Here is a 13,801-nt window from a genome sequence, read left to right on the forward strand (position 1 = left end):
GCTCGCCCAGGTAGTTGGTGAGGGGTTGGTTGGACACTCACCCGCATGCACCCATCACTGGAAGGGGTGCCTGTTTTTTCCCATGAGTCTTCACCAGTGAGGCTGCAGGCCAAGGCTGGGGATGGCATTTCAAGCAGATACTCCACATTTCCTTTTGTCACTTACAAGTGATACTGGCCAGAGGTGATGGAGCACTTGGAGGTACCCAGGGTCTCATGGATCGGAGGGTTAGGCAAAAAGGGGACTCCCCTCATACTCCCCTCCACCGATGTCCAGCCCCAGAGCCAGGCTTGCCCACCCCAGCTGGGGAGCCCAGGTCACCTGTTAAAGGGGTTGCTCCCCTCCACCCAGTGGCGGCTCCAGCAGACGCATCAGTGGCTTTGCTCCAAGCTGTGTTTACATAGCAAGCACAACCTTTCCGTGTACATAGTCTACTACAGATCAATACAAATTGCAGTTTTCCAAAAACTCTTTTATTTACACATTTTACTGCAAAACAACAGAAAACTTAAGCAATTATCTATTTGAATAATGATGAGGAAAGGAAAATGGCTGGAGGGGAGCTGATGGGGATTAAGGGAGATGAAGTCCTTTCTGGCCCTGCCCCACCCCTCTTTGCCTCTGTTTGCTCCTAAATAATTATTTTTAAAAAGTGTGAAATAAAGAGTCATACAGAAATAAGATCAAGAAATGCACCTGGCCCGAACTTTTGGCTTCCACACTCTAGAGTCAGATTGTGTCTAATTTAGTCCCTAAATTGATAAGGAGCTGTTGGCTCAGACCAGACTACGTGCAGAAACACTTCAACTTTATGCACCAAAAGCTGGGCTTGGAGGGAGGCAATGGAGTTTGCACAAGGTGTGATGTGCCCCTCACTCACAGATTTATTACCTGCAGCCATGTCCCAGGAAAGACTTTTTGGGGACCTGGGAATTGTCTATCTCCCATGTGTTCTGCAGAATCCTTCTAATCTCTTTGAACCACTGAGTTCCTTTTACATATTTTATATACATAAATTCAAGCAAGGGATGTTGTTTGCTGTCTTTCCATCAGAGCTTACTATTGGCTTTGCCAATATATGGTGGCATATTATCCTTAGTACACTAAATAGAGCTTGTATAAATAAAATTTTAAAATGAGTATCCTGGTTTGAAAATGAACAAAAGGCATGAAAAATATAATTCATAAGGGTCGAGTATGCCCAGTGTTAGTGAGATAAAACTGGCCCTCACCTTCTGTGATGGGGCATGTAATTTTATACAATCTTTCAATTGACAGTAGTTTCAAAAGTTTCTAACATGCATGCACTTTGATCAAGCAATTCCAAATCTTGAAATTTATCCTGTGGAAACATCTACACAACCAAGCAAATACAGATGTACTGGGATATTCCTTGTACATAAAAGTGCAAGGCAAACACGGAAGTCCAGCAACAGTAGACTGGGTAAACCATGGTGTAACCAACCATACAGTGGAATACTATGTAGTTATTTAAAAGGATAAGGTACATCTATACCCTTTGATGTATTTCAGTATGTCTTTAGTATATTGTTAGGTAAAAAAAAAAAAAGGCAGGATAAAAAGCAGAATATCTTTGAGTTTTTCTATGTAAAAATATAAATCTGTATATACATTGAACATCTGGAAAGTTATATTAAACTTTTAAGAGTGTCTAGCTTTGGGATGAATTTAGTATTTTATATTTTCTATAGTCTGGATTTTAAAAAATTTACAATATACCTTATTATAATGATCAATAAAATATTGATATCATTCCCATATGGGGAGAAAATAAACATTCCAACACTGTTAATCCTTGTATCTCTGAATGTCTTAGGAGTCATTGGTCCTTGCCCAGGTGTCATTTCATTCTCAGATGGGCACCAAGAACCCCCAAGAGTACAGGGAGCACGGCCAGGATCACACAGAGAGAAGTTCATGCTCACACCTCTTCAACTAAATGTTTTCAAAGGAATTTTTATTCCATTTCGTTTTGCTTTTTCTGGGAATCATCCTGTCTGCCCTAAGGATCTTTGGGCACAGCCACCTTGGTATTCTGTAATTTCCTGTAGCAGATACTGTTATACCCCGATTGTACCCTCTTAACCATCATCATTTCCTTCCTTGTTGGCTTGACTTCTGAATGCCAGCATTTGGGTGTAATGACTGAGAGCATTCTCTGTTTTCCAAAACAGGCAAGTGACAGAGAGTTAATGCCTCTTGGCAGGAGCCCTTTATTAATCACTGACAGGAGCTGGTGTGTAAATACCCCGGCTCCCTCACTCCTCGGGTGGGTAACAGCGAGGCAGGTGTTTTACACTGGCTTCCAGAGGTCCACAGTGGAACTGAGCTGCAGTTGCCCACATGATAACTCAGTGATAAGAAACTCTGCATTGACTTCCTTGTCTCTCTCACTTTCCCACTCCCTTACCAAGGGACCCAGGGACTTCTTCCCCAAAATTAATTTCACCTAGATCCTTGTCTCAGAGTCTGCTTCTGGGGTTACTCAAACCAAGGCACTGTGCTTTGTTAGCAAGTAGGGCATGAGGATCAGCCAGGATGGAGAAGCCAAAAGGTCTAAGGGCAATAATTACACCCCAGGTGGCTCCTCGATGCCAGATTAGGGCTCTGAATCGGCCTGGAAAGAGAATACAAAGCTTCCTTCCCAGTTCCAGTTCTCTAGGACAGGATTTAGCAAACTTTTTCTGTAAAGGGCCAGGTAGTAAATATTTTAGGCTTTGTGGGCCTTTTGGTCTCTGTTGCACTTGCCCAGCTCTGCCAGTGTGGCATAAGAGCAGTCATAGATGACATGTAAAACAATGGATGTGGGCCGGGTGTGGTGGCTCACACCTGCAACCCTAGCACTCTGGGAGGCTGAGGTTGGAGGATCATTTGACCTCAGGAGTTTGAGACCCTGTCTCTACTAAAAATAGAAAGAAATTAGCTGGACAACTAAATATATATATAAAAAATTACCTGGGCATGGTGGCGCATGCCTGTAGTCCCAGCTACTTGGGAGGCTGAGGCAGTAGGATTGCTTAAGCCCAGGAGTTTGAGGTTGCTGTGAGCTAGGCTGACACCTCAGCACTCTAGCCCAGGCAACAGAGTAAGACTCTGTCTCAAAAAAAAAAAAAAAAAAAGAATGGATGTGGCTGTCTTCCAATAATACTTCATTTGCAAAAGGCAGCAGGCTGGATTTGGCCCACAGGCTGTCATTGACTGACCCCCGCTCCAGGATAATAAAGAGAGGCTGGGCCAGCATCTGCCTAGCCTGGGGTGCTGGGTGGGAGGCAGCGCCAGTTGCTGCCTTAGACCCTCTAGCGCAGGAGCAGCGCTCTCTACCTGAGAGTCCCGTGGCTATGCAGCAAAGTGAGGAAATACTCCCTACATCTCTGTTGACAGTGGAGCACTCAGTGAATGTCCCAGCTTCCAAGCTCATGACAAGGTTTCCATTTCACTTATTAGGCTAATAGGTCACTTTATTTTAATGGGGAGAGTACTGCCTGACAAGAAAAAAAATGTAAGCCCCCCAGAAGGAAAAGCAAGTTAATGTTTTAAAAGACATAAAATGGTGAATTCAACTAGGATTTCAAATAAGATAAAGGATACAAAACTTGATTACAAATAATTTATGGAGCAATAAATGGAGTCTTCTGTTGAAAACTGAAGGCACAGTATTTTTTTAATTTTTTTTTATTTCAGCATATTATGGGGGTACAAATGTTTAGGTCACGTATATTGCCCTTGCCCCACCTGAGTCAGAGCTTCAAGCATGTCCATCTCCCAGATGGTGCACACCACACCCATTACGTATGTATATACCCATCCCCTCCACCCCTCCCATCTGCCCAACCCCCAATGAATGTTATTACTATATGTGCACGTAAGTGTTGATCAGTTAATACCAATTTGATGGTGAGTACATGTGGTACTTTGAAGGCACAGTATTGATAGATGACTGCGACAAAGCTTTTTCTTATGGTATTGGAAAGTACAGGACCAAGCTCACCAAGAGGGAGTTGATCCAAAGATAGGTAGAGACTTCAGTGAGACAACTCTTCTAAACGGCACAGGTCTCTTGACCTGGTTAATTACATTCTCAAAAACTTGCAAATAAGCTAACAAAACTGCAGTGAGTCACTCTTTCCAATTTCCAAAAAGAATTCTCCATACTGAGCTCCATGCAGAGTCTAGGCCATGTTCCAAGCCCACTTTTCAGAGAGGTGGGTTGTTGAGCTCACCTAAGAAGGCAATGAGCCCCAAAATGAAGAGCAGGCAGTATCAAACTCATATGATTCTCTCCTTTAATGCTGCTACTGAGCTGGTAGGTCAGGGGATGCAAAGACAGAGGGAGTGGCAGAAGCATATTTTGAAATATTAATCTATGCATTTTTCTTTTCTTTTCTTTTTTTTTTTTTTTTGAGACAGAGTCTCGCTTTGTTGTCCGGGCTAGAGTGCCGTGGCGTCAAGCTCACAGCAACCTCAAACTCCTGGGCTTAAGCAATCTTTCTGCCTCAGCCTCCCGAGCAGCTGGGACTATAGGCATGTGCCACCATGCCCAGCTAATTTTTTCTATATATATATTTTTAGCTGCCAGATCATTTCTTCCTATTTTTAGTAGAGATGAGGTCTCGCTCTTGCTCAGGCTGGTCTCGAACTCATGACCTGCAGCGATCCTCCCGCCTGGGCCTCCCAGAGTGCTAGGATTACAGGCGTGAGCCACCGAGCCCGGCCGCATTTTTCCCTTTTCATGTCTTAGTATCTTGTGGCTCTCCCTAGCGGAGTCAGCCAGGGCTTGCCCCTAATCCTGCCTCAGGTGAAGGAAATGACTTCAGATGGGCACAGAGAGCCAAGGAATCTGAGTTATTAAATAGACATTCTACTTTCATGGGTTAGCAGACTTCATATCGTGAGGATACTCTCCATATTTATCAAGAGATTCAACACAACCCCTATCAAAGTCCCAAGTGCCCTTTTCTCCCTAAATTTAAAAGCTAATCCTAAAATGAGAGACTCAGAAGAGCCAAGATAATCTTGAAAAGGATGAACAAAGTTAGAGGACTTACTCTTCCCAAATTCAAAACTCACTATGACGCTACAGGAATCAAGAGAATGTGACATAAGTTTAGACACAGAAATCAAATGTAGAATTGAGAGTTCAAGAATGAACTTTTACATTTATGTCCAGTTGATTTTGGCCAGATGCCAAGACAATTCAATGGAAAAGAATAGTGTTTTTAACAAATGGTTGCTGAGACAACTGGATATCCACATGCAGAAGAACGAAGTTGAATCTCTATCTCATACTACATAGAAACATCAACCCAAAATGGGTCATAGTCTTAACTATAAGAGCTAAAACTATAAAACTCTTAGAAAAAAACATAGAATGAAACATTTGTGGCTTTGGGCTAGAAAATGGTTACTTAGAAAGTAACACCAAAAGCACAAGAAAACGAAGAAAAAAGGACAAATTGGACATCATCAAAATCGAAAACTTCTGGGATTCGAAAGACACCATCAAGAATGTGTAAAATTGGCTGGGTGCAGTGGCTCATGCTTGTAATCCTAACACTCTGGGAGGCCGAGGCGGGAGGATGGCTCGAGGTCAGGAGTTTGAGACCAGCCTGAGCAAGAGCGAGACGCTGTCTCTACTAAAAATAGAAAGAATTGATCTGGACAGCTAAAAATATATATAGAAAAAAATTAGCCGAGCATGATGACACATGCCTGTAGTACCAGCTATTCGGGAGGCTGAGGCAGAAGGATTGCTTAAGCCCAGGAGTTTGAGGTTGCTGTGAGCTAGGCTGACGCCATGGCACTCTAGCGAGACTCTGTCTCAAAAAAAAAAAAAAAAGAATGTGTAAAGTCAATTCATAGAATGGGAGAAGATAATTGCAAATCATATGTCTTACAGAGACTGATTATTTCCAGAATATATATGAATTCTTACAACCTAATAATAAAAAAATGTAATTTAAAAATGGGCAAAACGCGGTGGCTCACGCCTGTAATCCTAGCTCTGGGAGGCCGAGGTGGGTGGATCGCTCGAGGTCAGGAGTTCGAGACCAGCCTGAGCAAGAGTGAGACCCCGTCTCTACTAAAAATAGAAAGAAATTATCTGGCCAACTAAAAATATATATACAAAAAAATTAGCCGGGCATGGTGGCTCATGCCTGTAGTCCCAGCTACTCGGGAGGCTGAGGCAGTAGGATCGCTTAAGCCCAGGAGTCTGAGGTTGCTGTGAGCTAGGCTGATGCCACGGCACTCACTCTAGCCCGGGCAACAAAGTGAGACTCTGTCTCAAAAAAAAAAAAAAAAAAAAAAAAAAAAAAATGGGCAAAAGACTTGAATAGACATTTCTCCAAAGATGTACAAATGGCCACTAAACACATGAAAAGATGCTCAGCGTCATTAGTTATCAGGGGAATGCAAATCAAACCCACAGTGTGATAGCACTTCACACTCGCTACAATAGCTGAAATTTTTTAAAAATGGTAAATAATAAGTATTGGTGAGGATGTGAAGAAATTGAACCCTCAATATTACTCATGGGAATGTAAAATGGTACAGTCACTGTGAAAAACAGTTTGGTGGTTGGTCAAAAAGCTAAACATAGAGTTACCATTTGACCCAGCAATTCTGCTCTTAAGTATATATGAGGAGAATTGAAAACATGGTCACACGAAAATTTGTACATGAATGATCATAGCGTTATTCCTAACAGCCAAAAAGTAGAAACAACTCAAATGTCCATCAACTGATGAAAAGATAAACAAGATGTGGTACATCCATACATGGAATACTATGCAGCAATAAAAGGGAATGAAGGAATGAAGTGTTTGTTTTTTTTTTTTTTTGAGATAGAGTCTCACTCTGTCACCCAGGCTAGAGAGCCATGGTATCAGCCTGGCTCACAGCAACCTCAACTCCTGGGCTCAAGTGATCCTCCTGCCTCAGCCTCCCAAGTAGCTCGGATTACAGGTGCACACCACCACACCCAGCTATTTTTTTCTATTTTTAGTAGAGATGGGGTCTCCCTCTTGCTCAGGCTGGTCTCGAACTCCTGGTCTCAAGTGATCCTTCCGTCTTGGCCTCCCAGAGGGCTAGGATTACAGGCTTGAGCCACTGCTCCCGGCCAGGATGGAGTATTGATGCATTCCACAACATGGAAAACATCAAAAAGCAGTATGGTAAGAGAAAAAGTCAGCTACACATTGTATGATGCCATTTATATGAATTGTCTGGAACAGGCAAATCCACCAAGAAAGAAAGTAAACCAGTGATTGCAGGAGCTGGGGGAGGGGATCGGGGTGCCTGCTAATAGGTACGGGTTTATTTTTAGAATGATAAAAATGTTTTGCTATTAGATAGTGTACTCTGTGAACATACTAAACCAATGAATCGTACATTTTAAATTGGTGACATCCATGGTATGTGAATTATATCTCAATAAAGCTGATCCATTATTTAAAAATGGAACATAAACTAAATGTAAAAGCTACAATTATAAAACATAGAAGGAAACCTGAAACCTTTGGGTAGAAAAATACTTTTCACATAGGACACAAAAAGCACAAATTATAAAAGAAAAATATGATAAAATGGATTTTAGAAAAATTTAAAGCTGCTGTTTAATGGACACTGTTAAGAAAACAAAAGAGCCAGCCACAGACTGAAAGTACCTGCAATGCACAAGGCTGAGAAAGGACTTGGACGCAGCACACATGGCACTCTGACGGTTCAGCAGGAAGAGAACAACCTAATAAAATATGCCCAAGGACCTCGCCAAAGAAGACGTACTAATGGTAAGCAAACACAGGAAAAGACGCTCACCATCTTTACTCACAAGGAGTTGGAAATTAAAACTATGATCAGATACCACTACACACTCACCAGATCAGCTAAAATGAAAAAGACTGGCAAACGTTTGTAATTACGGAGACAAACCAGAACTCTCATATATTTCTGGTAAGAATGTAAAATTCTAAAGCCAATGAGAAAAACAGTTTGGCATATTTTTAAATACATATATATGTAAAATGAAACATTCTTGTCATAAGATTCAGCAATTGCACTCTTAAGAGAAAGAATATATATTGCTAAACAACAACATGAATTTTCATAATTGCTTTATGCATAACAGCCCAAATTTGGAAACAAAAATGTAAATATCCATCAACAGGTAAATGCATAAACAAATGATTGTATATCCATACAATGGTATATTATGCAGCAATTTAAAAAATATGAACTATTGATGCACACAACTGCATGGCTGAATTTCAGAATCCTGCTGAGTGAAAGCAGGCAGACGGACAGAGTTCATACAGTATATTCCATTTATACAAAAATGTAGAAAAAAACAAACCTAATCTACAGTCAGAGAAAGAAGTTATGTGATTTCCTGGATCTGAGAGTAGTAGACGGAGATTGCCTGGGAAGAAGCACACAGGAACATTTAGGGGCGATGAAAATGTTCTACATCTTAATTGTGGTGCTGGTTACAGGTGTACACATTTCTCTAAGCTTAAAATAGGTATGTTTCATTGTTTGTAAATTTTACCTCAATTAAGCTGATTTTTGAATTTTCAAATTTGTTTAGAAAATATTTGCAACTCTTATTATCAATACATAGGCCAATCTCTCTAATAACAAAAAACCTCTAGAAATCAAGATGTCAAATACCAATAATTTAATAGAAAAATACAAAAAGGGCATGCACATAGTTTTCAGAAAAAGTAACACAATTTATCCCTAAACATATGAAAAAATGTTCATCTTTACTCATAGGAGAAATGCAAATCTAAACAACACTGAAATCACATTTCTCACTTATCAGATTGGCAAAAATTCAAAAGGCTGACAACATACTCTCTGAGACTGTGGGAAAACAGGCATGCTCCTACACAGCTGGTCTGGGAACAAAGTGGCACCTCCCCCATAAAAGGGAATTTGGCAATATCCACCAAAATTACAAATGCACATGTAATTTCTGAGAATGTATCTGACAGACATTCTTGCATATGGACAAAATCATGTGTATTTACTATAAGATTTGGTCTTAAAAATTTCATTTACCAATAAGAGTATCTACTGCATTACTATATTCACTATAGTTTGTTTACTATAAGATAAAGTTTATTTATTATGAGATTGTTTTAAACAGCAAAATACTAGAAATTCCCCACATACCCATCTGTTGGTTGAATAAGCCATGGTTCATCTATACAGTAGATGCAGGTATTAAAAAGAATAAAACAGCTGCTCTCAGTGACTCACACCTGTAATCCTACCACTTTGGGAGGCTGAGGTGGAAGGATCACTTGAAACCAGGAGTTTGAGACCAGCCTGGGCAATAGTGAGACTCTGTTTCTACCAAAAAAAAAAAAAAAATTAAAAAAAAAAAGAATAAGAAAGCTCTTTATATGTTGATATGAAAATTTCTCTAGAAAATACTGTTAAATGAAAAGGCAGGACACACAATGGTAAAGATAACATGACACAGAACAGTAAAGATAACATGCTACCTGTTTTTTCTAAGAGAGGGAAATAAGAATATTTATGGGTTTTTTGGTTGTTTTTTGTTTTTGTTTTTTTTGAGACAGAGTCTCACTCTGTTGCCCGGGCTAGAGTGCCATGGCATCACCCCAGCTCGCTGCAGCCTCAAATTCCTGGGCTTAAGCCATCCTCCTGCCTCAGCCTCCTGAGGAGCTGGGACTACAAGAGCATGCCACCATGCCAGCTAACTTTTTCTATTTTTAGTAGAGATGGGGTCTCACTCTTGTTCAGGCTGGTCTCAAACTCCTGACCTCAAGCTATCCTCCCACCTCAGCCTCCCAGAGTGCTAGGATTATAGGTGTGAGCCACCTTGCCTGGCCTTATATATGTATTTATATTTTATTTTATTTGGATAAATAAACACTGGAAGGATTCACAGTAAATGAATAAAGTGGTTCTCTGCAGAAGGCAAGTAGGGAAGGATTGGGCTGGAGGGTGACATGAGTTTAAATGAAACTTCTAAGCATGAATCTGTTTATACTGTTTTGATATTTGAGCCAGATACAGGTATAACCTATAGGAAAATATAAATTTAAAAAATCCAACAATAGGGCCGGGTGTGGTGGCTCACACCTGTGATCCTAGCACTCTGGGAAGCCGGGGTGGGAGGGTGGCTTGAACTCAGGAGTTCAAGACCAGCCTGAGCAAGAGCAAGTGACGCCAGCTCTACTAACAACAGAAAAAATGAGCTTAGCATGGTGGCGAGCACCTGTAGCCCCAGGTACTCTGGAGGCTGAGGCAGGAGGATCACTTGAGCCCAGGAGTATGAGGTTGCTGTGAGCCAGGGTGACACCATGGCACTCTAGTCTGGGTAACAGAGTGAGACTCTGTCTCAAAAAAAAGAAAATAATCCAACAACAATATCATCAATAGTGAAGATGCAATAAAATTATTACATACACACATACACACATACATACATACATATATACATACATACCCTAGCAAGCATCTTTCATTGCCAGCATTAGAGATCATTCTTCAGTTGATTTTTCCTTTAAATCTTCAGGAACTCTGTATGTACTATAAGGAAATGCGATGTCATCTGGGCAGTGACTAGCACAGAAACTCAGGAAACTGGGGAAAATCTAGGTGAAAATGAGTGGAATGGAGCTTTGACTTTTCCACGTGTACCTAATCTAATATAACTTATGGCGGGAGACAGAGACCATAATCTTCTACCATAGAAGCCGTGAAGACGAGGCACTTGCTGTTCCCGCTGCCTTTGCAAATAGGACATGGACATCTATGAAACAGGCTTGGCCAGTTGGCTGCCTCCTCCCCAGTATCTGAACAAATCCTTTCCAGTGTCATCAACAGCAGCAAAGTGCACTGTCCATGCTCTGGAGCAGTGGGGATGTCTTGGAACCAGTGTTAGTAGGGAGTCCAGCATTGACAATGGGTCTAGTGGCAGTGTTCCAGGTCCTATGTTGACACCAAGGAACAGTAGCAGTGGCCGTATTTTTATATCAGTGGTCTCATTTTACAGCATACTTTTTGCTGTGCTCTGGCTGCATAGCTTCCCTTGGACTTGCCTATTTCCCAGGCCTGGGTATCCAGTCCTTTCTGTATTCATTCCATACATTCCATTTCCTTAAACCTGTCAGTGTTGCTTCTGTTTGAGTGCAACTAACTCTGGTCCATGCGTCTGGATTTTGTTAGGGGTTCTCTACATGGAAATCCAAGCACATGAAAGAATCCACAACCTAGCCGAGATCTCCAAACGTATATATACCTTTGATGGAAAAGAAAGAGAGAAGAAAAGGGTACAGAAGTACCACCAATCTTAGAGTGTTCTCTGTGTGTGTGTGTGTGTGTGTGTGTGTGTGTGTGTGAGGGGGAGGGGGGGAGAGAGAGAGAGAGAGAGACAGGGCAGCACCGGGTGAGGGAGTCAGCCATGAGAACACAAGAGACTTTCCTGAGAAGAGGCTGCTAGACCTGGGTCCTAACTTAGGCTGAGAACCAAGTTAGCTGGGAAGCTTTGACAGGTACAGGCAAGTGATGGTTTCAGCCAATTAGTGATTGGAGGTCAAACTTAAGGGTGGTTGTAGGATTCAGAATGTGTGGCTGATGTGAACTTTCTTTCAAATAGTTACAATTTGAAGTCTTTTTTTTAAATGACAACCATGAATTTATGTATTTCTTTTGAAATTTAAAAGAGATTCAAAAGACAGGGAGAAAAACTTCAGAGGTGAACATGTGTGTGATTGCTCCCTGTGTATATATCCGAAAAGACTTCTATTAGGTCTGATTCATTCACTTGCCACATATCCACTGAGCAGATAAAAAAGTGAATTAACATGTGAAGCTAACTTCACCCCTCCAGAATCTTCAATAAAACTAAAGTAAAAGGATTTATTTTATTTATTTATTTATTTATTTATTTATTTTTTTGAGACAGAGTGTCGCTTTGTTGCCCTGGCTAGAGTGAGTGCCGTGGTATCAGCCTAGCTCACAGCAACCTCAAACTCCTGGGCTTAAGCGATCCTACTGCCTCAGCCTCCCAGGTAGCTGGGACTACAGGCATGCGCCACCATGCCCAGCTAATTTTTTTCTATATATATTTTAGTTGGCCAGATAATTTCTTTCTATTTTTAGTAGAGACGGGGTCTCGCTCTTGCTCAGGTTGGTCTCGAACTCCTGACCTCAAGCGATCCACCCGCCTCAGGCTCCCAGAGTGCTAGGATTACAGGCGTGAGCCACCGCGCCGGGCCAATAAAAGGATTTATAATCACTTTTAAAATTTTGGATATGGGCCTGGCACAGTGGCTCACACCTGTGATCCTAGCACTCTGGGAGGCCAAGGCAGGAGGATCGCTTGAGGTCAGGAGTTCAAGACAAGCCTCAGCAAGAGCGAGACCCCATCTCTACTAAAAATAGAAAGAAATTAGCTGGGCAGCTAAAAATAGAAAAAATTAGCCAGGTGTGGTGGTGCACACCTGTAATCCCAGCTACTTGGGAGGCGGAGGCAGGAGAATCGCTTGAGCCCAGGAGTTTGAGGTTGTTGTGAGCTAGGCTGATGCCACGGCACTCTAGCCCAGGCAACAGAGCAAGACTCTGTCTCAAAAATAAAGTAAAATAGGGCCGGGTGCGGTGGCTCACGCCTGTAACCCTAGCACTCTGGGAGGCCGAGACGGGTGGATCGCTCGAGGTCAGGAGTTGGAGACCAGCCTGAGCAAGAGCGAGACCCCATCTCTACTAAAATTAGAAAGAAATTATCTGGCCAACTAAAATATATATAGAAAAATTAGCCGGTCATGGTGGTGCATGCCTGTAGTCCCAGCTACCCGGGAGGCTGAGGCAGTAGGATCGCTTAAGCCCAGGAGTTTGAGGTTGTTGTGAGCTAGGCTGACGCCACGGCACTCACTCTAGCCAGGGCAACAAAGCGACACTCTGTCTCCAAAAAAAAAAAAAGTAAAATAAAATAAAATTTTGGATATGTATCTTTTCATTGTGATAAAATATACATAATATGCATTTTTATCATTTTAACCATTTTTAAGTGTGTAGTTCAGTGACATTAAGTACATTCACAATGTTCACTACTATCGATTTGCAGAACTTTTTCATCATTCCAAACAAAACCCCCACACCTAGTAAACAATAACTCCACATTCCTCCCTCCCTCCAACCCATGGTAACTTCTATACTCTTTTTGTTTGTATGAATTTGCCTATTCTAGGTACCTCATATAAGTGAAATCATATATTTGTCCTTCTGTGGCTGACTTATTTCACCTAGCATAATGTTTCCAAGGTTCATCTATGTTGCAGCACTCGTCAACATCTCATTCCAGGCCGGGTACAGTGGCTCACGTCTGTAATCCTAGCACTCTGGGAGGCCAGGGTGGGAGGATCGCTTGAGCTCGGGAGTTCAAGACCAGCCTGAGCGAGAGTGAGACCCCATCTCTACAAAAGTAAAAAAAGTTTAGCTGGACACCATGTGCGCCTCTAGACTCAGCTCATCAGGAGGCTGAGGCAGGAGGATCGCTTGAGCCCAGGAGTTTGAGGTTGCAGTGAGCTATGATAATGCCAGTGCACTCTAGTCTGGGGTGACAGAGTAAGACTCTATCTCAAAAAAAACAAACAAAACACATCTCATTCCTTTTTAAGGCTGAATAATATTTTATTATAGGTATATATCACATTTTGTTTATCCATTCGTCTGTTAATGGACACGTGGGTTGTTTCCATCTTTTGGCTGGTGTGAATAATGCTGCCATGAGCATTGGGGTGCAGAT

The sequence above is a fragment of the Lemur catta genome, chromosome 14 (genome assembly GCF_020740605.2).
Source record: "Lemur catta isolate mLemCat1 chromosome 14, mLemCat1.pri, whole genome shotgun sequence".
Lineage (NCBI taxonomy): Eukaryota > Metazoa > Chordata > Mammalia > Primates > Lemuridae > Lemur > Lemur catta.